Source organism: Cibotium barometz, chromosome 31, assembly GCF_041138505.1.
Source record: "Cibotium barometz isolate CiBa-2024 chromosome 31, ASM4113850v1, whole genome shotgun sequence".
NCBI lineage: Eukaryota > Viridiplantae > Streptophyta > Polypodiopsida > Cyatheales > Cibotiaceae > Cibotium > Cibotium barometz.
Genome location: NC_141076.1, coordinates 53,195,324 through 53,207,223, shown reverse-complemented (window position 1 = coordinate 53,207,223; position 11,900 = coordinate 53,195,324).

Here is an 11,900-nt window from a genome sequence, read left to right as displayed (position 1 = left end):
CGTTCGACGAATATTTACTTACAGATTTCTAAAACATGAATTTCTTATGAGAGGAATAAAATAATCATTTATCTCGATCTCCGACTTCGATAGTTCAATTGAACTTTCTCATTACCATCTTAGTGAATATGAAACGGTAGCATTTCTTCTCACAGATTATCTACTTATTCATTTTTCCAATTTTTGTGGAAATTAAACAGAGGATTAAGGAGAACCCTTATTTTATTATAAAGATTCTATATGCATCTATTTATGCATAAAATCTATTTTTGATGAAAGTCACACTTTTATCATCATAAAAATCATTTATGTTGAAAATCGCTCTTTTATCATGAAAGAGTTTCTTTTATGCATATGTTTATGCATATAAATCATTTATGATGAAAATCACTCTTTTAATATAAAAGAATTTCTTTTATGCATATGTTTATGCATAAAAATCATTTATAATGAAATTCACACTTTTGATATTAAAAAAATATCTTTTATGCATAAAAATCATTTATGATGAAAATCATACTTTTAATATAAAAAAAATTATTCTTTTATGCATACTTTTATGCATAGAAATCAATAATGATAAAAGTAACACTTTTATATAAAAAAATCTTTTATACATACTTTTATGCATGAAAATCAATTATGATAAAAGTAACACTTTTATATAAAAATAATAATCTTTTATGCATACTTTTATGCATGAAAATTATTTATGATAAAAGTAACACTTTTATAATTAAAAAATAATCTTTTATGCATGAAAATCAATTATGATAAAAGTAACACTTTTATAATAAAAATAATAATCTTTTATTCATAAAAATCCATTTTGATGAAAGTAACACTTTCATTTAAAAAAAATATTCTTTCATGCATACTTTTATGCATAAAAATCAATAATGATAAAAGTAACACTTTTATAATATAAAAAATTTCTTTTATACACAAAAATCCATTTTGATGAAAGTAACACTTTCATAATAAAAGAAAATAATAATAATCAATATGCATCTTCTATGCATGAAAATGACACTTTTAAAGTATAGAATTGATAGGAATTACTCTTTTAGCATAAAAGATAATACCTATTTCCAAAAATTTCGCCATAACCTGACCATTTCTCAAATTTTCCTACTTAATTTTGTCTTAAAAATTAACTCTAATTTATAATAATCAATATGCATCTTCTATGCATGAAAATGACACTTTTAGAGTATAGAAATGATAGGGAATACTCTTTTAGCATAATAAAAGATAATACTTATTTCCAAAAAAATTCGCTATAACCTCCTTTGTATGGCTGACCATTTTTCAATTTTTCCTACTTAATTTGTCTTAAAAATTAACTCTAATTGATTTAAAGTAATCTAGACTAATCAAAATTCACTTATAAAAGAGAAAACATTATAAAAAGTTTAATTCCAACAATTATCACTTAACTAGGATAAAGAAGGGTTGATTGTAAGAAGAGAGAGGGGAAAAGCCTTTCGATCAAGGCATAGCGTCCATTTATCACTTCAAACAATCATAAAAATTAGGAAAGCATAAAAATCAATAAGAAAATTACAAGATCTCTACTTACATAATTTCTTGGAGCTTTCCTTTGGCTTGATGGTTTGAGGGTTCCTCATCTCATCGAAGACATCTCTATTTACTCGCATCTCACGAGTGGTAGGGTTATATCATCTATAACCTTTTTGCTCCATAGCATAACCAATGAAGATGCATTTCTCTGCCTTTGGATCTAACTTTGTTCTCACTTCATCAAGAACATGTACATATGCAATACACCCAAACACTTTCAAGTGAGACACATCTGGTCTTATGCCTGTAAACTTCTGTTCAGGAGTCATACCATGAACAGCTACAGTGGGTATCCTGTTCATAATGTACACAGCAGTTGCTATTGCTTCTGCCTAAAAGTAATGTGGCATATTCTTTTCAACCACCATCAAGGCACGTGCCACTTCTACAATGTTCTTGTTTTTCCTTTCTTCAGCAGCAACACCATTTTGTTGTGGAGTATACTTGCATGTAAATTGCCTTTTGATTCCCTGCTTTCTCAGGAAATCCCTGAACTCATTGGAGAAATATTCTCCCCCACCATCTAATCTTAGGAATTTTATTTGCATGCCTTTTTCCTTCTCGCCCAAGGATTTAAATCTCTGAAAGTGAGAAAATACCTCACTTTTCTCCTTCATGTGAAATAAACCCACACTTTCCTAGTGTGGTCATCAATGAATGTAACATAGTACCTACAACACCTGCAATCGTTGCAGTCTTGGTTAGTCCTCATACATTTAAATGTATGACATCCAATGGACTTGCATTGACATGTTTTTCATGTGGGAAAGCATGTTTGGCATGCTTATTACCAAGTTGGCATGCTTCACATACCTTATACATACCATCAACCTTAAACTTTGGCAAACTTGCAAACAATATTTTGGGCCTGCATAAACTTCAATACTGTACATTCACATGACCAATGTGCTTGTGCCATATCTCAATATTTGCAATGACACATGTTCCATGATGCACAAACATGGCTGCCTTTATCTCAGGCATGTTCACATCCAAAGTAAACATCTTGCCATTTCTGTTACCCTTTACAACCAAGCAACACTTATTTTTGAAGTCTTCCATAAAACATCGTTGAGGATTAAACCTCACTTGCAGACCCTGCTCAACCATCTATCCAACAGAAACCTTGTTCTTTATAATATTCAGAACATGAAGTACAATAACCAAGTACTTCATTTTGCCATCCTGCATAGACAATGGCACTTTACCAACATGCGCAATGGGATGCGCAGTATCATCACGTGTTTCTACATAACCTAGTTTTTTCATTTTTTGTATATCTCTAAACCACTCAGCATGATTGGTCATATGTTTAGAGGCGCCAGAATTCACATACCATATATCTTGAGATCCTGACATATCCCCTGTTATGGAACTAAGCATGTGCTGCATCACAAACAGCTGCTCACTTCTGTCAAATCACCTCTATGTTTGCTAGATGATGCATAGTTGCCTTGCTACAACTTCCTACTTTTAATGTCATTTTGCTTTTTGTAGCAGTCCTTTTCCATGTGTCCTAGTTTGCACAGTAATAGCACTCTATGCTATTTATATTTTGATTTCTTTTGCCAACCATCTTGGCCTCTTTGGCTCCACTTGCCTCTAGACAGGCCTCTTCCACCTATGTATGGTTGCTGCTGTTGTGAATCATTGGACTGTTATTGTCCAAAATTTTGATTTCGTTGTTGGCCACCACCTTGGCCTCAACCACGGCCTCTACCTCTACGTGAATTAGAGTAGAAGGCTTGTTCCGATGTATTCTTGCTTTATGAAGCAGTCCTTTGCCATGTGTCCTAGTTTGCACAGTAATAGCACTCTATGCTATTTGTATTTTGATTTCTTTTACCAACCATCTTGGCCTCTTTGGCTCCCCTTGCCTCTAGACAGGCCTCTTCCACCTGTGTATGATTGCTGTTGTGAATCATTGGACTGTTATTGTCCAAAATTCTGATTTCCTTGTTGGCCACACCACCTTGGCCTCGACCACGACCTCTACCTCTGCCTCTACCTGAATTAGAGTAGAAGGCTTGTTCCGATGTGTTCTTGCTTTATGAAGAAGATTCCTCACCTAAAGCCTTTTCTTCTATGATCAGCATAGATATCAAGTACCAAAGGTTGGGAATATTCTCCCTAACTGCAATGGAGGTCTTAAATGGCTTGTACTCTTTACCAAGCCCATTCAAATAGACACTCACCAAATCATCATCCTCCACCTAATACATTGATAGACCTAAGGGATTCAACAATGCCCTTGATATTTAAGGCATATTCATTGATGGACATGCTTTTATTTTCCACAGTATGTAACTCTTACTTTAACTGCAACTTCCTTGCCTTTGTGTTATTCTGGAACATTTGAACCAGATTTTGCCATGTAACTGTTGGAGTGTTTGCATTCTGTATGTGTCCTATCATAGTGTCTGTGACACTAATTGAAAGCCAGTACAGGACTTTTCTTGCACCCTGATTCCAATCCTTGAATGCCTTTATATCTGTAGGAGTGGCATTCTCCTCAGATAACTCTGGAGGCCCCTCATTGTCTCCTTCTACATAATCCCAAAATCCTTTACCCATTAGGAAATTCATCATTCTGAACTTCCAAGCATGGAAGTTATTCTTATCCAGCTTCTCACTAACAATATGATTAATTCCGTCAGATATATTTTCTTGCAACAACAGCAAAATCAAATTACCTGCAAAAAAAGACTTCTATATGCAACCTATAATACAGCAATATCTCTTGTAACTGCTGCTAGCACAACAAAACGGTACTTCAACACAACCTGTGTGTCACCAAATGTGATGAGAGTACATGTACATACACCGAGAATCAACAATACATGTGCAAACCCTGTCTGCACTTCCAAAATGCACTGCTCCACTACAATAACCAGATTTCAAGCAGAAACAGGTCTCTACTACCAGAACTTCCAAAAACTACCGAAAATACCATACAATGATGAAACAGGGCCAGTAAAAACGCGCCCAAAACGCGAATCTGGCCGAAAAAATTATGTCTAATAAGATAATATACCTGCCTTGTAGCTCCACTTCCACAAAGACAACTCCTCAATTAGAGATGTGCAGCTCCCAGAGCTATAGAGGGGGTGTTGTACCTAAACCAAGAAGGAGAAAGAGATGATGGTGCTCTTACCCATGTAGTACTACTTTCTTCCTTGCTTGTTCTTGCCTCTTGCTTGCCTCCTTAGCTCTCACACAAACCAGGCTCTGATACCATAAAGAGAATGTGGGGGAGAGGGCCTAGGAAGCAAACACACACACACACGAGAGATCAAGACACAAGAGAGAGATGGATAGCTGAATTTTCTTCTATCTTCTTCTCTACACAACCAACATAACATAAAGATAAGAGTACACACTATATGGGTTAGTACTCAACTACTACAACATACAAGGGTCGGTCCATAATGTGAACCCGACAAAATGAGCTGGCACTATAACTATGCCAGTCTCTAGTAATACAAAATGGCGCTATAACTATGCTAGTCTCTAGTAATCCAAAATGGCTGTCACACAGCCTGTCATCCCATTGGGTCTTCAATGTTCGCCGTAGCGCTAGTTAAGCTCAATGTCTCAACAGTTGTGTCCTCATCCAAGAGATCATCCACATCGGCTCAAGATACACTACATCCACCTTCGAGGATGCCATCGCCGACTTTACTAGGAATTAGCGCGTGTGTGTGGAGGGTAGAGAGTGAATGTGTGTGCTGCACATTCACAAAAGTTAGAGAAAAAAAAGATAAGACAATTATCTCACTGTAGGTTGAGTTTTGTGGTAATTTGAATGTTGAACATCCAAATTGCTCTATAAAAGTTCACCTCTCTCCAAAAAAGATAAACTCAGCTTCCTATCTTCCAAAAATACCACATGATTTTTCCAAAAATAAAGGTTGCCTTGTGGCTTAGCTCCATTGTCGTGCTATTGTTTTCTTTTTTTGCTGTTGCCAACGCTCGAGTCTACGCCATCTGTTGCCATTGCCTATGCCGCCTACACCAAGCCAGGAGCTATCGTCTATAGCTACATCCTGCCTACACTGCCCTACGCTGCCTAACCAAGTAGAGCTACCACACCCATTGCCTACGTCGCCTACACCAAGAGAGCTATGCTAAGCTATGCCAAGAGTTGCTACATCCCGCTCTAATATCATGTCAAAAATCCATTAGGCATCTACAAGGTGATGTCATGCATCCTCTTTCCTTAGTTGAGATGGAGGGCAAAGGTGATGTCTTAATGCTTTCAAACATAGAAGAAGCAATAGTGGAGGGAGATTAAAATAATAATGATAGGCGAGAAAGGTCCATAACCCCAGAACAAATACTTGATCTCTAGTTAATTTTTTGGCACTAAAATAAAGTTCTATTGCACAGCTAGTAGGATTGGGAGGACTTTATATTTGAGAATTGATACTTTGTAATTGAAGAAGGTGTATATGCACTAATAATAGGATGTTATATTATGATTTTGATAGCTTTTAGTCATGCTAGGTTTCGCCTTAGCAAACTAGACACTTTGTATGTCAATTAGACTTTACTTAATATGTTTTTTAGTAATATTTTTAACATTACATTCTTTTTTAAAATTTATTTGGTTCTAGTATACTTGTGATTTGAAATTATTGTTGATGAAAAGTGTTAGAGCACTATTTATTTTCTTCAAATGATGATGTGTTGTAATTTGTTTATTCAATTACAGATTTTGATATATCATTAATGAGAAATCATAATGATTGCAACATTACACAAACGTTACAATTTTCTTGACATTATTTCTCAAAAGATTAAGCTTTACCGTATAAAAGAATGTAATATTACACAAGCTTTACAATTTTATTAACTTAAAATTTGCTAACTATATCGCTTGATTTTTTCCCAAATAAACTAATAAATTCTTTTTCTAGCTTGCCTCGTATATACGTTCAAGTATTTTAAATCTTACAAAGTTTTGTTTCTTTAAAGGCTGCAATTTGTGTAATAATCAAAAAATAAAGCATTGTATAAACATTTAAAGATGATTCAAGTATAAAATAATAATAATAAAGGTAGTGCTTTCATTTACTTTGCGTTATTTAAAATTGAAGTAAATTTTAGTCTTTTTTAAGAATCAAATTGTAAATTTCTATCCAATACTAAAAAAGATATATATTTTCAATATTTGGAGGGGAATCTTTCCAAGTAGTCTAGGTCAACTACCTATCGCAAACATGTTCCGAGACATTGTTATGGAAATGTTGCTAGGTGATGGGGTTACAAATACTGTTGAGTTTGGAGACAGAGACCTTAAAGAGCTTCTGGATGTAGTGACTCCACTTTCTCATAAGAGGAGTATTCAAAAGCGTGTAGAGGATGAAAAGAGAGCAAGTTTGGTTAGTTCAAAGGGATTGGATGCAGTGTTGGATCTAAAAAATCTATGTAGATATCCATTTATTTGCAGCATTCTGTTTTCTAATCAACTAGAGACCTCACACCAACTGCATGTACTTAAAATGTCCACTATTGGACTAGGGAGTAGCTTGGACCTTGTGAATGGATTACATCCTAGTGGAAATCTCTAAGAGATGTGGATTCACTTTGACCATGTGCATCGAGTTCAAGGCTAGTCTACAATGGGTGCCCATGTGTATGACCCTTTCATCCGTGAGTTATTGACAGTAGCCACATGTGATTTCAAGGTGGAGGATAGAAATGCCCAAATTGAGTTTTGGAAAATGATGAACGTTGTGGTTAAGAAGTGTGGCTTTGGAACTCCAGAGTTTCAAGGCTTCATGGGCCGACGAGGCTAGTGCTAATTGGTTAGCTGTGCGGTCTGTGTATGATGGCCATGCTAAAAAGATCATATAGAGCAAGGAGAGATCTTGTGTTTTTCACTGGGATCAAAGCATGCTCAATCATACAAAGAAATATATATGTGCATCCTCTTAGGAGGACCACAAGATTTTTGTGCAGAAAATGGAAAGAAGCCCCCACAAAGGTTGCCACCAAACAATGCAAGCAAGAATTGCAAACGTTTTGGTGAAATAATCATGCCGTGAAGGGAGAGATTCCTTGCTTGAAAACTTGGTTAGCATGGTGGGATGTTAGGGCCTTCCATTGGGGGTCATGGTTTCTTATACAAAATGATTACGGCTTTTTTGTGCTGACAACAAGTTTGGGGACAAGGCAAAGCACTCTAGCATGAGAGTAAGTGTGGGATTCAAAAATCACATTTCCTTGTATGAAGCTGCTGGTGCAGACTTGTCCTTGGCATTTCTTACAAGAAAGCACTTGGCAACTAGTCTACAAACTGGAGGACATATGAGACAAGTTCTACAATGAGGAGGTTGTCACATCCTTTGGTAAAAAGCTTGCTGATTTGGCTAATTCAACAATGGAAGAGGTGGGCATTAACTCACTTGAGATGCAACGCGTTCATAGGTAACAATGTAGTGTGCAACATAAGCGGCCAGTGTTAAATACTCCAATTTTTATTCTTGAGAATGATAGTCACAGGCCAGAGTACATGACCATAACAGTGAATCAGTGAGACAAGTGGATCCACATGTGCCACAAAGACAAATGTCAAATGTCAACAAGACCATGTGGACTATTTGAAGAATTGAATCGCATAGCATGGTCATGTGTTTTGTATTATTGTAGGAGAGAAAAATGAGTTGTGGGAAATTGATCAATCCTTCTGGGAAGTTTGCAGATGAGGGTATTCCTACACCTGGTTTTTGGGGTCGTTGTCGATACCCTGGTGGTGCAGTTGAGACTTTTATATGGTTATGAAACTCCACCAACACACACTCATGGGCTGTGGTGGATACGTCCAAGGTCTTGGGGCCACTTGGTTCAGCTCTTGGTGTTTGGCCAGTTACCACCAAGACAAGCCTTACCAATTGTTGAGATTGAAGATATTCATGAAAGTGGTTTTGTTTTGGAGAGAGGAAGCTCAACCTCCAATCAGTAGATAGATCACCACACCACTCCAGGGTGAGTCGTCCTAAATATAGAGACAGTAAGGTAGTTTGATGGAGGGAGAAGTTGACTAAGGAGTTCAATGAAAAAATTGAAAAGGGTAAAAATCTCTCCAACTGAAGTGGTTCGGGAAGCAATTGTCCTATGCAATGAATCACACATATTTTATGTTAGCATGGAGGGGTCACAAACCAAGGGTGTGAACTATTCAGTCATGATTTCGGAGCTTTCTCATTGCACTTATGAGGACTTTCAAAAGCAAGAGAACAAACACCTTACTTATGTACCTTGTAAACACGTGTACTTTGTGTTCTTGCATGTGCTCAATTTAGATGCGCGGACTCATTCCTTCATGCATCAGGCTGCTCTGTCTAAGGTGGAGCTATTCCAAGCCCTGTCAGGATGTAGATCTCACACTGCATCTTGACAATATGTCTTGATGCTGGATTTAGTTTCATAATCCCATTTAGAGAAGGATAATTTGGACAAATTAGTCCAACTTTGTGGTGTTGAACGGAAGTAAATTTTGAGTTTTGGCTATTTTTTGATGATTTGGTCCTTTGAAATCCTCATAGACTATTTATGCATAGAGTGTATTGAGGTCGAATGTACCTTGTTTTGAGTTTTTCCACATCAGTGGATTTTTTTATTTATTGCAATGAATCTCTGGGTAATATGGAGCTGTAAAAAATTGCTTCTATGAGGACTCGGAGGAATATGAAGGTAAGTGAGAGTTCTATTGTAGTGTTGGATGTAGGTTTGTTTGTTTGATGGTGTAGCGTTCCATTTTTGACATGCGACTTATATTTCTAGCTTGCATAGGTCAAGGGTGACAATGAAGCCAAAGAGATGATATTTTTGGATGCTTGCTTGATGGGAAAGTTAAGCTCCACCCCGGCTTCTTGTATTTAGCACGAAAAATGTATGTTTTGATATCATCATTGGCAAATTTGTTTGCCAAGTTTTTTTGCACTCACTCAAAGATGCTTCCTGCTCAGTTTCGATCGCTCGGAGTGTGTTAATCCTCTGGAAGCATTTAGCTCGTTGGTGGCTACCTTGAAGAATCTACCCGGCTTGACCTTTACCGATATTAAAGGAGCCTCGATCAAGGAAGAAAAGAGACTCAAAGTCAAAGTAGATGGATCATCAAACTATGAGAAGAAGGCATTCTTCACTAAAGGACCAAGAGTGAGAATGAAGTGCAAGTTTTGTAGTAATCCAAGCCATATAGAGAGAGATTGTAAGAGCAAGAAGAAGACTCCAAACAATACTCAAGCAAACATCATGAAGAAAGAAGATCCAAATGAAGGGGAATCCCAAGAAGGAGGGTAATCATCGAAAAGACTCTTTTATTTGATGTAAGAGGGTACCCCTCTCTTGCACCTTGTGTTTATACCCACTTATTGTATTCCTACACTTGTGTAAAACTATACGCTCTAAGCTAACATTATAGCTATGAGACCACTCTAGCAAATGACTAAGAGTGTAGGTCTAGTGTGTATGGTAGTAGTAGTAGTTTATCACTTGAGGGGGAGTGTTGAAATAGCAAGTGATTTGGCATAAATGTTGGGAGCAAGGCAGAGTGGTATGTGACTCTCAAACATTTGTAGGAGTTACATAAGTCATAGACTATGGTTCAAGTGATTTGGCATAAATGTTTGGAGCAAGGCAGAGTGGTATGTGACTCTCAAACATTTGTAGGAGTTACATAAGTCATAGACTATGGTTCAAAGCAAAAGATGAAGGAAATGTGGAATGGCCAGCCCATGTGTGGAGGCTAAAAGTAGGTGCTTGGAAGAAGTGGAAAAGGATGCCAAATGGTTACTTCAAGGGAGATGGTGCTCAAATCTAAAAAAGATTAGGGGATACTTAACCAAGCTTGTAGGCCATGATTAATGGCTAATGGAGATGTACTCAAGCCTATAAAAAGGCATTCTAACTTATGGATCAAATATATGAGCTTTTGAGCTGCACCTCTTACCTTGTCACATTATGCTTCATTTTTATCATTAGTGTTAATCTCTTTCTTACTTTCTAGAATGCTAAGATGATGAGTCTAATTCATTTCTACACACCCTAATCAACTCTAGATGTGAATCTCAAGTTTTACCCTTCTCCGTGTTCCTTGTTCGAGAGGAGAAGAACTAGAACTTGGGTTTCCTGTGGTGAAGATGCTTATGTAACAAGCTCTAGGGGAAAGTGTGACTCTTGCTTGCACTATGTGTGCTTGATATCATTGTGTAGCATATCTTTGAACTATTCACCATATTTTTTAGGTACCTTCTCGATGTTGTGAAGTTGAGCAATTAAGTGTTTAAAGGTCTTCCAACATCATGCAACAAAGTGACCTGATTGATTGCACTTGTAGCATGTGGGGCGAGGCTTTTTAGCAGTATTAGTGTTGTGACTAATAGTCTTGGGTTAAATTACATGGTCGTTAGATTTTACATTTTGAATAGGAGTAGTGCGTGTAATACTTGGTGCTACCCAAGGCTTTCTATTTGCATTAAAACCATTAAAAGGACATGATCCAATAGGATCACTGCAGCGGTGTAACGAGGAAAAGATTGCCGATTGTTGTTAAAGCCTAAAGTTTGTTGATTATTTAGAAAAGAGCCATTGAAGTGTCGAGTGAGCTTGTTTAAACCTCTTTTACATTATGCATCATGTGTTATGGCAATAGTTCATCCAGTGAAGTAGGCTTGAACATATTTACCTTTGCTTGAATAGTTTCTTTAAGACCAAATTCATAACAACATTGAATAGTATCTTTAGGTATGTCTTTAAGCATGCAAAGTTGGAGTAGAGTTTGCCAAAACTTCTCAGTGTATTGAAGAATCGTCTTATGATTAGACATAGACAAAGTGTCCCATGCATGAGACGAGCTTTGAGGGCAAACTATAGTGGTAAGATGCTAGCCTTCACCTTGCTTTGGAATTCTTCCCAAGTAGTAGGCTTGTCAAGGCTATTGTAGAGAGAATTCCATCATAGTGATGCACGATCAACTATATCATTGGTAGCACATTTAATCTTATCTTATTCTAAAAAATTATTTTCACAAACGTAATCATATAATTGACTTAACCATGAAAGCGCAAGACAAGCATCCTTTTTTGTCATCAAATTAAAGAAAAAGTATGACGGCTAAGCTTAATGTCCTTTTTAGTTATTGAACATCGAAAGTAGCCTTGATGGTCTTGACGATGCGTGCTCATCTTGAAGTAATTGTTTGAGGAGTTGAATTAGATTTTCAAAGGTGGGTTGTGGAAGTGAAGAATTAGAGAATCCATGATCTCAAACATTAGCAGCTTCATTCTTGGTGTCGTCATTGGATGGCGGCA